Source organism: Aotus nancymaae, unplaced genomic scaffold (assembly GCF_030222135.1).
Source record: "Aotus nancymaae isolate 86718 unplaced genomic scaffold, 86718_ANA_hifiasm-v0.15.2.pri h1tg000015l_0, whole genome shotgun sequence".
Taxonomy (NCBI): domain Eukaryota; kingdom Metazoa; phylum Chordata; class Mammalia; order Primates; family Aotidae; genus Aotus; species Aotus nancymaae.
Window position 1 is genome coordinate 13030197 of NW_026988426.1, and position 17346 is coordinate 13047542.

The 17346-nt window shown below is 37.5% G+C and overlaps 1 non-coding gene across 1 annotated transcript; it reads left to right on the plus strand.

Annotated features, from left to right (window-relative positions):
• Positions 1-9395: 9395 nt before the first annotated feature.
• Positions 9396-9558, plus strand: LOC135275145 (U1 spliceosomal RNA). The gene has a single exon (XR_010342858.1). It is a non-coding gene; the product is annotated as a U1 spliceosomal RNA (small nuclear RNA).
• The last annotated feature ends 7788 nt before the right edge of the window (positions 9559-17346 follow it).

A 17346-nucleotide genomic window follows, 5' to 3' on the forward strand; every position in this document is an offset into this window, starting at 1 on the left:
TATAGATGCCCTATCCCAGAAAAGGAGCTGATGAGTCTCTGGAGTACGAATCACTTCATTATATTTTATATCATTTTCTAAAATTATATGATACTCTAAAGCCATGCAAAAAGATTAAGGGCATATCTGAACTGCCTTTTAACAAGGCATGCTGAATATATGGTTTATTGTCACTCCAGTTCAATAAAAATTCACTGAAGCAATAGTAAAATAAATGTAAAAAGTCTAAATTCAAAATGTAAAGAGAATGGGAGAGGAGACAATGAAGAAGAAATTAACATGATTTTTTTTGAGATAGAAAGTTGGTATAGGAATGATAACTGATTTACCAGAGCTGACAAAGCTTAAAACATGACTTCAGGAAAGAGGTTTCCAAAAAGGAAATCCTACTCAGGAAAGAAAGTAAAAATGGAAGGAAGGAAGAAAGGAAGGAAGGAGGGAGGGATGAAGGGAGGAAGGGGAGAGGAGGGGAGGGGAGGGGAGGGAAGGGAAGGGAAGGGAAGGGAAGGAGGAAAGAGAGGAAGGAAAGAAAGAAGGAAGGGAGGGAGGGAAGGAGGAAAGGGAGGAAGGAAAGAAAGAAGGGAGGGAGGGAGGGAAGGAGGAAAGGAGGGAGGAAGGGAGGGGGGAAGGGAAGGAAGGAAGGAAGAGAGGGAGGTAGGAAGGAAAGAAAGGAGGGAGGGATGGAGAGAGGGAAGGGAGGGAAGGGAGGCAGGGAAGAGAGGGAAAAAGAAGGAGAGATAGAGGGAAGGTGGGAAGGAAAGGAGGGAGAAGAGAGAGATAAGCTCACAGAAATTGAAGGCTCCAGGTACCCTAGAAGATAGACTGATATGTGGGTGATCAGTTGAAAATCTGTATAAGGAGCAGTTAAGCTCTCAGATCCCCATGCTCTCATCACAGTCAAGCAATTGCTCTTCCCCAACCCCCACAGCATAATGCAGTGCTTGTTCTTGAAGGATGCTGCAGCAGAGAGACCCTAGACTCTGGAACACCAGGCACCCAGAAAGCAGGAGAAGGCATCTAACTAAAGACAGGCTCTGAGAAGCCCAGATCCCTTTCCTACCTCACTCTCAAAACACTTTAGAATAAACTTAGTTTTAAGAAAATCTCTGCTGACAGAATATCAGAGGATCCCTTGGGGGAAAAAATGAATGCTCCTCAAGAAGCTCTCTATATAACTTTTGTGAAATAGTTTTGTGAATAGCTCTCTCATTTATCTAATCATCAATATGCCAGAGGTGATGATGCCCAGTCACTTTGGCATGACTGACATTTTGGACCCTAGAATTCCTTGTTGCTGAGGCTGTCCTGTGCACTGCAGGATGCTTCACAGCATCTTTGGTCTTCTCCACTAAATGTCAGTGGTGGCCATTCAAAAATGTCTCCAAACAGTGCCAAATGTCTCCTGGGGAAAAAACTTAAGGCCCACATAAATACTGCCACCCTACAAGGAAACCCATTAGCCCATTAGTCAACAAATACCACAAACATACACACAGCTACCAATCAGTTTTCTAATTACTCACTTCTAACGATGAGCAGTCAACGGAAACTCCAAGGCAAAATAAGAAAGAAACTAAAATGAACAGAACAAAGAAACTCTTAAAAATCAGACTGGGAGTATTTCTGTGTATATTTAAAATTGTCCATGAGAAAAAAAAGTCATTAAGAACAAAATAAATAAAAATATGGAGATAATGTAAGAAGCAGTTAAAACACTAAGGACTTTTGTCTCAAAAATGAGGGTTCAGTGGCTCATGCCTATAATCCCAGCACTTTGGGAGGCCAAGGATTGTGGATTGCTTAAGGTCAGGAGTTTGAGACCAGCCTGGCCAACAAGATGAAACCCCACCTCTACTAAAAATACAAAAAATTAGCCAGGCGTGGTGGTGCACACCTGTAGTCCCAGCTACTTGGGAAGCTGAGGCAGGAGAATTACTTGAACCCAGGAGGTGGAGTCTGCAGTGATCCGAGATAGCATCACTGAACCCTAGCCTGGGCGACAGAGTGAGACACCATCACACACACACACACAGACACACACACACACACACACACACACACAAAATGAATAAAATGAGAGTTGGGGAGATGATTTGAGTGACATCAGTAAATATGGAATTAGCTATCACTATTAGTGATGAGAAAACAGAAGGTGGTAACTGTCAAATGTGTACATAGACAAGCAATATAAAAACTTAAAAGAGAAAAACTTATTTTTCTCTAGGGAAGTGGGTAGGGATGCCTCCACCCAAGAGATAGAGTATCTTAAAGGGCTGGTAACAATTGAGAAGGGTGAAAGGAAGTGTCGGCTGGGGGAAACATTTCAGGAAGAATTGTTTAGATGAGACCACACACGCAAGTTAGGAAAGGTCCAAGCATACAGAGACAACAGAATCAATGTCACTAGAACAGTAACAGGGAAACCAGGGTCGGATTTGAGTTTCCTCAGTGGAAAGATAGGAGGGCTCCAGTGGAAAATCCCCAAGGTCACGTCAAACCGTAACTAAAATGTTACTAACTAGAACATCTAACTAGAATGTCCAACTGTAATCTACTGTAGAATGTCTAAATTGGGCTGGATGCGGTGGCTCACACCTGTAATCCCAGCAGTTTCGGAGGCTGAGGCGGGTGGATCACGAGGTCAAGAGATGAAGAACATCCTGACCAACATAGCGAAACCCTGTCTCTACTAAAATACAAAAAGTTAGCTAGGCATTGAGGCACACACCTGTAATCCCAGCTACTCAGGAGGCTGAGGCAGGGGAATCACTTGAACAGGGAGGAGGAGGTTGCGATGAGCTGAGATTGAGCCACTGCACTCCAGCCTGGGGACAAAGGAAGACTCTGTCTCAAAAAAAAAAAAAAAAAAAGAATGTCTAAATTGAATCTATAGTAATTCTAAAAATTGTTAAGGGGGATATCAACCCAGTATTTAGAATTAGGAAGTATCTTTAGGGTTCTAGTCCTGGAGAGAGAATATGTTCATATCCAGGCTTTTGAGAAAGCGACAAGATGAAAAGTATCAGTTTATGATGTCATTCTTTGAGGATAATTGATAAAAGAAACATTGAATCCACTAAAAATGGGAATATCATTTCCTATTAAATAATGGAAAAATTTCATAGGGACAATCATATTGAGAAGAGAAACTAAAGACTATTTTTAAAAATCAATCTTAAACTTAAAAATTTGTTTATACTTACAATTATGTCCTAATTCGTACAATAAACAAAAATAGAATTAAGGATTGACTTTTTGCTTTTGGCATGATCCTTTTGATAAAACTATATGAGAGCCCCTATGTCAGTCTTTCTTTCATATTCCATTTTCAGATTTTTGAAAAATCTTCTACAGTTTCATCAATTTTCCCAAGGACTTTACCTTATCCTTTGATATTGAAATCCCTCGTTTCTGAATTATCTGTGTTGCCATCATCTTCTTTTTTCTTTTTTTTTTTTAAATATAGAGTCTCCCTCTGTTGTCAAGCTAGAGTGCAGTGGCTCATTTTTGGTTCACTGCAATCTCCGCCTCCCAGGTTCAAGCAATTCTCCTGCCTCAGCCTCCCAAGTAGCTGGGACTAAAGGTGCATGCAACCACACCCAGCTAATTTTTTTTTTTTTTTTTTTTTTTTTAATAGACAGGGTTTCTCTTTGTTGGCCAAGATGGTCTCAATTCCTGACTTCATTATCTGCCCACCTTGGCCTCCCAAAGTGCTGGGATTACAGGGGTGAGCCACCACACCCAGCCACCATCATCCTTTTACAAGGTTTGCAAATTTATGGTATAATTTATTCGAGTTCTATTTACACTACATATTCTGCTTGACATTGACCTGATGGGTGGGCTAAACACAAGTGCTAATGACTGAATCACTTAGATGAGACTAATATCATAAGTGTTTGGTTCACTAGTGAGTACTTTCATTTACACATTCATTGTAAGTAAGTGGAGCCTAAGCACTTACTTAACAAGAACTGTGCCTATTACAACAGTCTTGAGCTTACGTATAATATAAAAGTCCTTTGTCCAGAAGAATGGTGAAGGAGAATTAGTCAAATATTCTGGTTAACTGATAACTTTGGGTTTCTCTAACCTTTAACCTACAACTCATGGGAGTAAAATGGAGTGACAACAATAGACTGTAACAGCCATCACGAAGAGTATGAAGCAACAATCTCTTTCTTCTCAAATTAGAATCATAACTAATTCTCACAACCCAATATTCACTTGGCGCTCTATTCTAGTAATTGTATTTGGTGCCAGTAATTAGACTGATATTCTAGAACTTTCTGATTGGCAAAGGGACAAACAATAAAATTTTGGAGTAGTTCTTTTCCCCGCCAGCTGTGGAACTTTCTCAACAGGCATGTATTGACCATGGAAATGATCAGGCCTGATTATACAAATGTCAATCACTTAGGCTTTAAGTTTAAAAATAGCATAAGGAAGGTACTGCTGATATTCTTGGCACTCAGTTGCAACAGAATCATTCTTTCTTTATAGAATTTTAGGTGACTTTCAAGTCCATTTCCTTTTCTGACTTTCCTTGACATATTACTGTTTTGACATTCATCTTACAAACTGTCTAATCTTTCCTAATTTTATAATTAGGTGGTTTCAGAACTTTAAAAAAGAACCTACACTGATAACATTTTATCATTTTGGATGGCAATATATCGGTAAAAGTTGAAGCAGTGGTGACAACAGACTTGTTAGAACACTCTCTTCATATTCTGAGATTAGTGAATTTACAAAAATAAATTCTACTTTGCATGGAAAGATGGGCTCACTTATCCTTAGAAAAGTTGATTGTTTCCTTACAGAACTGGCCCATGTATTGTACACTATGTGGTTGCCTACATAGTATTTGAAAGTTATTGAACATGCTGCCTAAATATCTCCCTGAGAGGTATGCTTTATTGTCTAAAATTCCCACTTTGAGATTCATTCCTTTAGATCCCAATGTTGTCTTATTAAAATTTGTATATTACCATTGAGAAATGTGGCAGACTGTATTTTCCAAAAATATCCACCACAGTATTTCTGCTTTCACACACTCTACCAGAACGTTACCACTTCCTATCAAGATTTGGAGCCTCTTTTCATTTTCCTTCAATTGAGGTAGCCTGTTTGGACTGCCTTGACCAATGAGAAAACAACAGAAGAGATGCTGCATGCCTTTCATGACTAGTTCCTAAAAGACAATAAAGCAGGCCAGGCGTGTGGCTTATGCCTGTAACCCCAGCACTTTGAGAGGCTGAGGTGGGCAGATCATCTGAGTTCTGGAGTTCAAGACCAGTCTGGCCAAATGGTGAAACTCTGTCTCTACTAAAAATACAAAAAAATTAGCTGGGTAATGTTGCATGCACCTGTAATCCCAGCTACTCATGAGCCTAAAGCAGGAGAATCTCTTGAACCCAGCAGGCGGAGGTTGCAGTGAGCTGAGATCATGCCACTGCACTCCAGCCTGGGCCACAGAGCAAGACTTCGTCTCAAAAAAAAAAAAAAAGACAATAAAGCTTCTGCCTGGCATGCTCTCTCTTTGTCTCTCTCTTTCTCTATCTCTCTATCTTTGTGCTCATCCTTGGAACCCAGACACCATGCAAGGAAGCCAAGTAGCCACATTGGAAGGTCACATGTAAGTATTCTGGCCATACCAAAGTTGAAGTTCCAAGTGACAGCCAGCATTAAAGCCACATATATAAGTAAGTGAAGCCATCAGAGGATTCCGGTTACCAGCCTCCAAGCCACTTGAGCCACTTCTAGCCGAGTACAGCAGAAATGAGCTGCCTACATGTCTTCCCAAATTACAGAATTATTAGCAAAGCAAATGACATCATATCTCTAAGTCACTTCATTGTGGGGCTTTTTTGTTTTTCTATTTTTGGTGTTTTGTTTTGTTTATACGTAGCCATAGATAACCGAAACAGGACTAATACATTAATATTGGTACAAGTTACTTTTTAGATTAGCTATTTTGTAGCAGATATAAGAACCATGGGGATGACAACATGGTACCTGTAAGATTCAATGAAGAGAAAAGGGAAGGAGGGAACTACTGTATCTAAAGCAAGACTTTTTCCATTTATGGTGAATCAACCTGACAGGGATGGGAAGGGGAGGAGAGAAGAGAGATGGCAGGAGGGCAAGAGGAGAATATAAGTAAGACTTTCCAAAAACAAATTCTTTGGATGGGGAGTATAGGTTACCATTCCATATTTTAGAGCAATGAGACTTTTTAAAAATAAACATGCAATATCTAGTTTTACTTACCATTATCATTAATTTTCAAGACCAATTTTTCATTCCATGTTTTATGAGGTAGCCAGGACTCCAAACTATTCACAGTGGAGTTTTTTCTACCACTTCCACATATAACAAGCATTTCAGAGAAAAACAACCTTCTACAACCCCTTTCCTATACACCAGGAAAGCTCAAGTTATCCACAGACTTTATGCATATGACTCACTGTTCTCAGGAAACTGTTGTGACTTCTTTCTGTATAATACACACACACACACACACACACACACACACACACCCCACACCCCTTGGTATATTAAAAAACATATATATATATACACACACACACACACACACACGCACACATATATAATCCCATATACACATATTATTATACATATATAATCCCATATATATATATATAAAATCCTGTACACACATATTTTTTACTTCAATAATGATAGAATACAATAAAGTATTGTAAAATAATAAATAAATGATTTACCTTACTAATTGCTATTTAGTTTAATACTATCATTACAGCATAATTTCCCTGGAGATAAATCAATTATAAAATGTGGGGGTTTAGAAATCCATCCAAAAAAATCATGACAAGGAAAAATACTGCATGAAAAGTTACTATAAAGAACCTTAAAATGATCTAAAAAAATACATGAAGCAAAAACTCACGGAATTTCAGGGTAAAATAGACAGGGCCACAAAAAAAGCTGGAGACTTTATACTCTGCCTTCAATGATGAATAAAACAATTATGCAGAAGATTTAACAGGAAACTGAAGACTTGATCAACACAATAAGTGAACTAGACCTAACGTACATATCTAGAATACTCTACCCAACAACAGCAAAATACACATTCTTCTTCTTATTATTATTATTATTACTATTTTTAGAGAGATGTTGTCTTGCTAGGCTGCCCAGGCTGGTCTCGAACTCTTGTGCTCAAGTGATTCTCTGACATGGCCTCCCAAAATGCTGGGATTACAAGTGTGAGCCACGGAACCTGGCCAGTACACATTTTTCTAAGGCACACATAGAACATGCTTCACAATAAACCATAGACTAGGTCATATGCCAGGTCTCAATAAACGTAAAGGAATTGAAATCATACAAAGTATATTCTCCAGCTACAAAGAAACAAAATTAGAAAATAACAATGAGAGAAAGTTTGAGACATCTACAAAATATTTGAAAATTAAACAAGAAACTCTCAAACAACCAATGGGACAGGGAAAAAATTTAAATTTGAAAATACCATGTGATGAATCAAAATAAAAACAACATGCCAAAGCTTATAGATGCAACTAAAGCAGTCCTCAGAGGGAAATGTATAGCTTTAAATGCTTTTTTAAAAAATCTCGACTCAACAATGTCACCTTCCATCTTAAAAAAGTAGAAAAGGAAGAGCAAACTAAAATCAAAGCAAGACCAAAGATGGAAATAATAAAAGTTAAAATAAAAATAAACAGAGACGAGAAAAACAATTGAGAAAATTTTGTGTGTGCGTGTGTGTGTGTGTGTGTGTGTGTGTAAACTTCCCAGCAACTTTGTTTACAGAGAAAAAAATTTTTTAAACAAAAAAATTGTTAGTTTGCAAAAATGAACTAAAATGACAAACCTTGGCTGGGCACAGTGGCTCACATCTGTAATCCCAGCACTTTGGGAGGCCAAGGTGGGTGGATCACTTGAGGTCAGGAGTTGGAAACCAGCCTGCCCAACATGGTGAAAACCCGTCTCTACTAAAAAAATACAAAAATTAGCCTGTTATGGTGGTATGCACCTATAATCCCAGCTACTCGGGAGGCTGAGGCATGAGAATCACTTAAACCCAGGAGGTGGAGGCTGCAGTGAGCCCAGATCATGCCACTGTGCTCCAGCCTGGGCAACAGAGTGAGACTCCATCTCAAAAAAAAAAAAAAAACAGGACAAACTGTTAACTAAATTGACCAGAAAAAAAATAAAATTCAAATCAGAATGAAAAGAGGGATATCACAACCAACCTCAATAAAATAAAAAGAATTACAAAGAAATAATATTCATAACTATAGGCTAACAACTTAGATAACTTGGATAAAATAGAAAAATTTCTAGAAACATACAAACTTTTTAAATTAACTCAAAAAGAAATATAAAATCTGAATAACTTTATAATAATTAATTATAATGTTTAGTAATTTTTAAACTTTCCACAAGAAAAGTCCATGTTGAGATGGCATCACTGGTGAATTCTATCAAGCATTTAAAAAAGAATCAATACCAGGATGGTTCATTACATAAAAATCAATGTAATACGCTACATTAACAAAATGAAGAAAAAAAAATGTATGATCATCTCAATAGAGGCAAACAGCATTTGACAAAACTCAACATTCATGATAAAATCACTCAACAAACTAGAAATTTAAAAAATTATTTACCATAACAAACCATAAATAAAAACCCATAGCTGACATCACATTCAGTGGTTGAAAGACTAAAAACTTACTCTCTAATATCAGAAAAAAGACAATAATGCCTGCTTTCAATATTCCACAAAGTCCTAACAAGAATAATTAGACAAGAAAAATAAATAAAAGCCATTTGTGATGGTCAATTTAATGTGTCAACTTGACTGAGCTAAGGAATACAAAGATAGCTGATAAAATATTATTTCTGGTGTGTCTGTGAGGGTATTTCTGGAAGAAATTAGAATTTGAATCAGTAGGCTGAGTAAAGAAGATCTGCTCTACCAATGCAGGTAGGCATCATCTAATCTGTTGAGGGACTGAACAGAAAAAAAAGCAGAAGAAACAATTCTCTCTTTCTTCTTGAGGTGGTACATCCATTTTTCTCTTGCCCTCAAATATCAAAGCTCCTGGTTCTCAGGTCTTTGGACTGTAGCCTTATACCAGTTTTCCTCCCATCTTTGGTTCTCAGGCTGTCAGATTCAGAGTGGGAGATACACCATCAGCCTCCCTGTTTCTCAGACCTTCAGATATGAACTGAATTACAACACTGGCTTTCTTGGCTTTCCAACTTGCAGACGGCAGATCACGGAATTTCAGCCTCCATAATCATATGAACCAATTCTCATTTTACATATATATACACATATATTTTATTAGTACTATTTCTCTAAAAAACCCTGATTAATACTTACTTGGCAGGGGAGATGCGATGATCACGAAGGTGGTTTTCCCAGGGCGAGGCTTACCCATTGCACTCCGGACGTGTTGACCCTGTGATTTCCCCAAACGTGTGAAACTCAACTGCATAATTTGTGGTAGTTGGGGAATGCATTCATGCTTTCCCCTGAAAAGAAACAAACAAACAAACAAAAACCCCGATTAATACAGCATTCAAATTGAAATAAACAAGTGCAGTGACTCACATCTGTAATTCTAGCACTTTGGGAGGCCAAGGTGGGCAGATCACCTGAGGTTGGAAGTTCGAGACCAGCCTGGCCAACATGGTGAAACCCCATCTCTACTAAAAATACAAAAATTAGTGAGGCGTGGTGGTGCACATCTGTAATCCCAGCTACTCAGGAGGCTGAGGCGGAGGTTGCAGTGAGTCAAAATTGCACCCCAGCACTCCAGCCTGGGGAGCATTCTGTTTCAAAAACAAACAAAAAAACAAATTGAAAATTAAAAAGTAAAATTATCTTAGTGTTATGATTTTATATGTAGAAAACTCTAAAGATGCCATGAAAATATTATAATCAAGGGGCCTAGCACGGTGGCTCACACCTGTAATCCTACTCTTTGGGAGGCCAAGGTAGGCGAATCACTTGAGGACAGGAGTTAAACACCAGCCTGGCTAACTTGGAGAAAACCTGTCTCTATTAAAAATACAAAAAATTAGCCGGGCATGGTGGCACAAGCCTGTAGTCCCAGCTACTCAGGATGCTGAGGTGGGAGAATCACCTGAACCTGGAAGGCGGAGGTTGCAGTGAGCCGAGATCTTACCACTGTACTCCAGCCTGGGCAACACAGTGAGACTCTATCTCAAAAAAAAAAAAAAAAAAATTGATAAAAAGAACATATGCAAGTCAATAAATATGATACACCACATAAACAGAATTAAAAACAATAATTACATGATTAGCTCAATAGATACAGAAAAACCATTTCAGAAAAAGCATTTGACAAAATTCAGCATCCCTTTTTGATTAAAACTGGCAGCAAAACTGGCATACAAGGGACATACCTTAATGTAATAAAAGCCATCTATGACAAACATATAGCCAACATAATACTGAATGGGGAGAATTTTAAAGCATTCCTTTTGAGAACTGGAACAAGACAAAGATGCCCACTCTCACCACTCCTCCTTACCATAGTACTGGAAGTCCTAGCCAGGACAATCAGACAAGAGAAATAAATAAAGGGCATCCAAATCAGTAAAGAGGAAGTCAAATGTCGCTGTTTGCTGATAATATGACCATTTACATTGAAAACCTGAAAGACTCCTCCAGAAAGCTCCAAGAGCCGATAAAAGAATTCAGCAAAGTTTCCAGACACAAGATTAATGTTCACAAATTAGTAGCTCATCTATACACTAACAGCGACCAAGCTGAGAATAAAATCAAGAATTCAATCCCTTTTACAATAGTTGCAAAAAATAAAATAAAACACTTAGGAATATACATAACCAAGGAGTCAAAAAAAACTCTACAAGGAAAACTACACAATACTGCTGAAAGAAATCACAGATGACATAAACAAATTGAAACATATCTTATGCTCATGGATGGGTAGAATCAATATTGTCAAAATGACCACGCTGCCAAAAGTAATTACAAATTCAATACAATCGCCATCAATATACCACCATCATACTTCACAGAATTAGAATAAAACAATTACAAAATTCATATGGAACCAATAAAGAGCATGCATAGCCAAAACAAGACTAAGCAAAAAGAACAAATCTGGAGGCATCACACTACTTGATTTCAAACTATACCATAAGGCCATAGTCACCAAAACAGTGTGGTACTGGTATAAAAATAGGCACATATACCAATGGAACAGAATAGAGAACCCAGAAACCCAAATAATTACAGCCAACTGATCTTCAATAATGTAAACAAAAACATAAAATAGGGAAAGGACACCCTTTTCAACAAATAGTGCTGGGATAACTGGCAAGCCACATTAGGAGAATGGAACTGGATCCTCATCTCTCACCTTATACAAAAATCAACTCAAGGTAGATTAAGGACTTAAACCTAAGACCTGAAACTATAAAAATTCTATAAAATAACATTGGAAAAATCCTTCTAGACATTGGCTTAGGCAAGAATTTCATGACCAAGAACCCAAAAGCAAATGTAATAAAAACAAAGATAAATAGCTGGGACCTAATTAAACTAAATAGCTTTTGCACAGCAAAAGGAATAGTAAGCAGAATAAACAGAAAACCCACAGAGCAAGAGAAAATCTTCACAATCTATGCATCTGGCAAAGGACTAATATCTAAAATCTACAACAAACTCAAACAAATCAGTAAGAAAAAAACAAACACTCTCTTCAAAAATAGGCTAAGGACAGTAATAGACAATTATTAAAAGAAGATACACAAATGGCCAATAAACATATGAAAAAATGCTCAACATCACTAATGATCAGGGAAACACAAATCAAAACCACAATGCAATATCACCTTACTCCACTTAAGGAAAACGGAAGACCAAAGAAAAATAAAAAATATTAGTTTATATTTATTAGCTGATTTTTATTTCTCCCAGTTTATGTGGTCTTAGGAGATGAAGTCCACTTTATGGTCAGAACAGTATGAAGAATAATATAATCGTAAGGACAAAGACTCTGATAAAATTGCCCAGTCATTGATGTCAGCAGTGCCATGGGTGGTAATTTATTTCTCCCTCAGAAGATGACTTATGTCTACAGATAATAATAATATCTCACATTTATTGAGAACTTACATGTACTTTTTTCCATGTATTAGCTCAATTAATCCTCACAACAACCTTTTGGGTAGCACTGTTATTCAAAATATGAAGATCTGGAGGCTGAAAGCTTGTAAGCAGAGAAACAGACCCAGACTGTAGTCAGTCCATTAGTGCCTCAACCAAATCACTGCTATTAGTTATTAAAAGTTCTTCTGTAAGGCCAGGAATTACAGAAAATTTCATTAAGAAATCTGCACCAATGTTATTTGGCACTATTATTTATCACCTCCAAGTATTTTTATACCAACATATACTGTGTTTATCATTACATGATATAAATGTATATTTCCATTAAAAATAGAAATATCCACAATGTATCTAAATATTTTATTCTATTTGACCTAAATCTATGCATGGGTGACTTCCAACAAAATCTAGAATTTTAAGAAGGCTTGAACAAACTGATGTGCTATTCCATCATATTTTCACTATATAAGGGTACATAAAATCCATGTTTTTATTTCTTACTCTCACTTCAACACTGATGTAAAGCTCCTAAACTTTACAAGTGACAATATTTTAAATCAGGAAGAGCCCTTCGAACAATTTGATACTGAAAATCAGGCATATAAAATAGCTACAGAAAACACAAACATTTATAAAGCATTTTGTGATCATTCTTAACATCTACCCAGAGAATTTTAAGCATGCTAAATACATAGAATTTCTGCTCTTTTGTGTTGTTTCCTTCCATTGTAGTCTGTATTTGTCTAGAAGCTTCTATAACAATACAGCTGACTGAGTGTAAATCGACTAGTGTCAATTAAATCGACCAGTGTCATATGAGGCCTCAGACTGTTCCAGCAGTCAGATACATCTTTACCCTGCTGGCTCCTTCCTAACATCATTTAAACAGGCACGTATCCAGTTCATCTTTGAAAAGCAAACTCTCTTTATCATCACCATGTCCACCCTCTGTCCATTGCCTCTACCTCTTATGGTCAAGTTCCTTGCAAGAATGGTTTATATACTTGTTGGTTTCATAGTCTCTCCTTGTTCATACTGTTTTATCCTCTCTGCAGCATCAGATACCAGTGCTCACTCTCTCCTTGAAACTTTCTCCTGATTCCTATAACATCCTCTCTTCTTATTTACCTCTTCCCTCTCTCTTTTCTCCTAGATTCCCTTTAGAGACTCCGTTTCCCTAGATTCTCTCTTCAGATTTATCATCTTCAACTCTCCTGAACTGATCTAGTTCCAAGACTCAAATCACCCCCTACTGATAATTAGTCTCAAAGCTATCTGTAGCACTGAATGTTTCTCTAGCTACCTTTTCAACACCTCCACCTGGAAGTCCCTTAGACAACTTGAACGTTTTTCCTCCAGCAAACCTGATCTTTTTTCTGTATTCCCTGATAAATACATAAATAGAACCCCAATTCAAGCTTTGGCTAAAGCTCACTGCAATCTTCTCAGTTTTCTTCCTAAGTTAAGGAAATGGCCTTTAAACTGCTCTTCCTGCCTCCAGTCTTGGCTCATCTCTCCAACCTTCACCCTGATGCCAAGTGGTCATCCTAAATCACATACCCAATTGTAGTGTTCTTTTTAAATTCCATGGTAGGTTCTCCAAAGACTGCAAAGTCCAACATTTCAAGAATGGTATACGTGGTATACATGGCCCCTCAATAAGAGCAACTGCTTCTCTCCCCAGTTTCACTGCTAAACCACCTCCCTCAACAGCCTCTGTACTTTAGCCAGAGTAATCTATATTTCATTCTTTCTCTTGTGCCTTTGCACATATTGTTGATTTTGTCTGCAATGCCCTTCACCAACCCTTGGAATGCCAAGGGAGGGCTCCTCACTGCCCTCTACCAGCCACAGAACTAGGCAGCAAGGGAGAAGCTCTGACCCCAAACAACAGCAGAGGCAGTGAAAAACAACCTTGGGATGTACTAATTATTAGAAAACTGAGGTTGAGGGAGAGCAAAGAGCAAAGGGTTGGTGAAATCAGAGAGGGGGATAAAAGAGTTAAAAGGCTAGAAAGAAAAGGAAAGTAGTAACCTGAAACAAGGAAGGCCTTAAGTGCAGTATTTCATTTTCCAATTCTCAACTCCGCCGAAGCGTTTTGGGTACATGGTGTGTGTGTGTTTGCATTTGGGGGAGGAAGGTTAGCAACCTAGGCAGAAACCTGGATAAGAAAGGAAATTGTTCTCCCCTTCCCATTCCTTCTCCTTCCAAAGCAGGAGACAACAGAAACACCTGCAGTGCTGGCTTCTGATAATTGTATCAGCTGATAAATATCAGCTGGAGGATAATTACCCAGCTGATCCTTCTGCCCTCTTACCTTCACAGAGAACAGGAGCCAACACACCCTATGGCACAAAAGCTGTAGCAATTTTCATCTGGGATTACAAAATACCACGGTGTGGAAGTTCTCAAGAAATACTTGCTGATGGACAAACAAAGTAAATCATCAACATGGGCAAAATGTTGATTACTGAAGCTGGGTAATGAGTTTGAAATGTTCTGAAATAGAAACTTTTTTTTAAAAATGCAGTAAAATCCAAATTCAAGTTATGCATACATTTAATAGTAAATAGTTACTAAACATAAGATATGTAAAATATCCCACATTTCTGAAGATAATAATATCAGAGTTGTCAAAGGCACGTGTGTTTAAGTTCTGCACAATGGCCTGGCACATGGAAGATATATAATAAATGCAAACCCTGTATCCTACGTTATTGGCTGGTCTTGGCTTTGAGCTTTGTACTCAACGGAGTCTAAATAAAGCCATTAGAGAACAGAGGATCCCCCTCTAATGTCACCCAGTGCCTTTATATAGCAGTGGTTACTGAACAAGTCAAAAATTTAGTTTTTATTGGAATATATAGTAAAACCTCAATTAATTGGAAGGGGTTATTTTATCTGAGTATAGAAGTGGTAGCTAGAATCTGAGTAGAAGGATATACATGCAATTCTTAATCTATGTTTTTTAATGTATCTTTCTCTCTCTGTCTCCTCCCAGCCATATTTAATTTCACTGGTATCCCAGGAACTAATAAAGAATCAAAGAAGTCACTGCCAAACAAGTTATCTTCAAATGAATAAGTCAGACTAGATGCACCAGAGAACAGCTAGAGAAGTGGAGGAGGCTGTAAATGCGTAGTTATAGGAAGGATCAGAAAGTAGGAGACTCAGCTGAGATCTTTTTGACTCTTACTTCCTTGGCGCTTATCATAGTTGGATAAAACTACACACAAAAGTACTGGACATTTCTCAGGGAGCCTGAAAAAAGGGAAAGATGATTGGATATTGTGTGTGCAGGAGGGAAGGCACAGACTCCCACACCTCCAAGACGGAAACAAACAAAGCCAACTAGGAATTTCCCTGTGAGTCAGGGCAGTGTTTGACACACCGCCACTGTTTTATACCTGCTTGTTATAATCTTCGGTGTTCAAAGGCATGTCTACAGTCTACCACGTGGAGAATATGATTAAATCTTTCAGTTACTGCCTGGATTCTTGCCCAGCCTCAAGGCCATTATTCTGCACATTAGTTCTTGTTGTACTTAACTGTTAATGGAGAAGAAAGTGTGAGGATAGGAACTGAATACACCATTGAGCCTAGACTATACCCCCAGAAGTCAGTTATTTAACAAATTTTTAATAGGAATTCATGATTAAATCAACACTTCTTTAAAAATAAAATCATAGTTAATGAAGGGTTCATTATCTCTATTTTATAAGAGTGGATAATTGAGTGTTACACTTCCATATTTTGTTAATTAGGTCTTTTCAATTATTTAAATGATGGTCTATATTCTAACATTTTGAAGTGAAAATGGCAGACGGGGTTGGGGAGGAAGGAAAGTAAAGAATATCAATTTGACTTGATTTATATGTAATCAATGTCTCTCCAGTACTAGTGAAATAATTTTTTATGTAAGAAATTTGAGATTTTAATAAAAAGTAAAAGATTATAATGTAAAATAAAATATTCTTATTACATAAACAATGATATATTACCTAAAAGCCCTCAAGTGAAAATTTCAAGTATAAAAATGTGTAGAAATTAATACATGCAATTTAGATACTTTTATCAATGTTAAACAAACAATTCTAATACTCTGATTATCCTAGGTTGAAAACAGAGGACTAAGTCTGACAACAGAGAAAACACAATCGAAGTGTGTTTAAGTAAGAAATTTCAAAAGAAATAGTAATTTAATAACAAGGGCTACCATTTATCAAGAAATCTGTGATCTAGGAACAGTGACTATGCTCTTTCTGTTATTTAAGCCTCTTTATAACCCCATGAATAATGTACTTTTACTTCCTATTGTTGAGAAAAGAAAATGTGATTAAATAACTTGCTGAAAGTCACATAACTAGTTATTAGCTATTCCTGGAGATGAAAATAAGTGTATTTCATTCTAAAATCTATGTGTTAATATTGCCCACAGACTACGTGTTCTACAAGGACAGGTACCAGTCTAGTTTGTTCTCCACTGGCCTATGCTATATGTTCAATAAATATTAGTGAATTTATGCATGGTTTTCATAACCATAAAGATTTTTTTTTTGAGATGGAGTCTTATTTGTTGCCTAGGCTGGAGTACAGTGGCACTGCAACCTCTGCCTGGGTTCAAGCGATTCTCCTGTGTCAGCCTCCTGAGTAGCTGGGATTACAGCTGTGTGGCCGCCACACCTGGCTAATTTTTGTATTTTTAGTAGACACAAGGTTTTACCATGTTGGCCAGGTTGGTCTCAAACTCTGGATCTCAGGTGATCCGCCTGCCTTGGCCTCCCAAAGTGCTGGGATTACAGGTGTGAGCCACCAGTGGCTCCCGGCCTGCCATAAAGATTTTATGATTCTTTAGCTATTTTTTAAAAATTGTGCATATACATTCCTAATTTTAGGAATTAGGAATAATAGGAACTAAAAGCCAAAAGGAAAAACTGCATCTATAAACTTACACATTATAGCAGAAAGTATTTTTAAATAAAATGACTTGTTAAAGGTTATAAATTACCAATTTATATTCACTAAGTAAGCTTATTTTCAAGAGGAACCAAGGCCTCTTCCCCATTCCAGCCTGTTTCTCAAACTGATCTGATTATGTGGCTGAGGTATTATTGTGAGGTATCAATGTTTTCTCTGGTTTTTCCTTCCCCTTTCCTCCC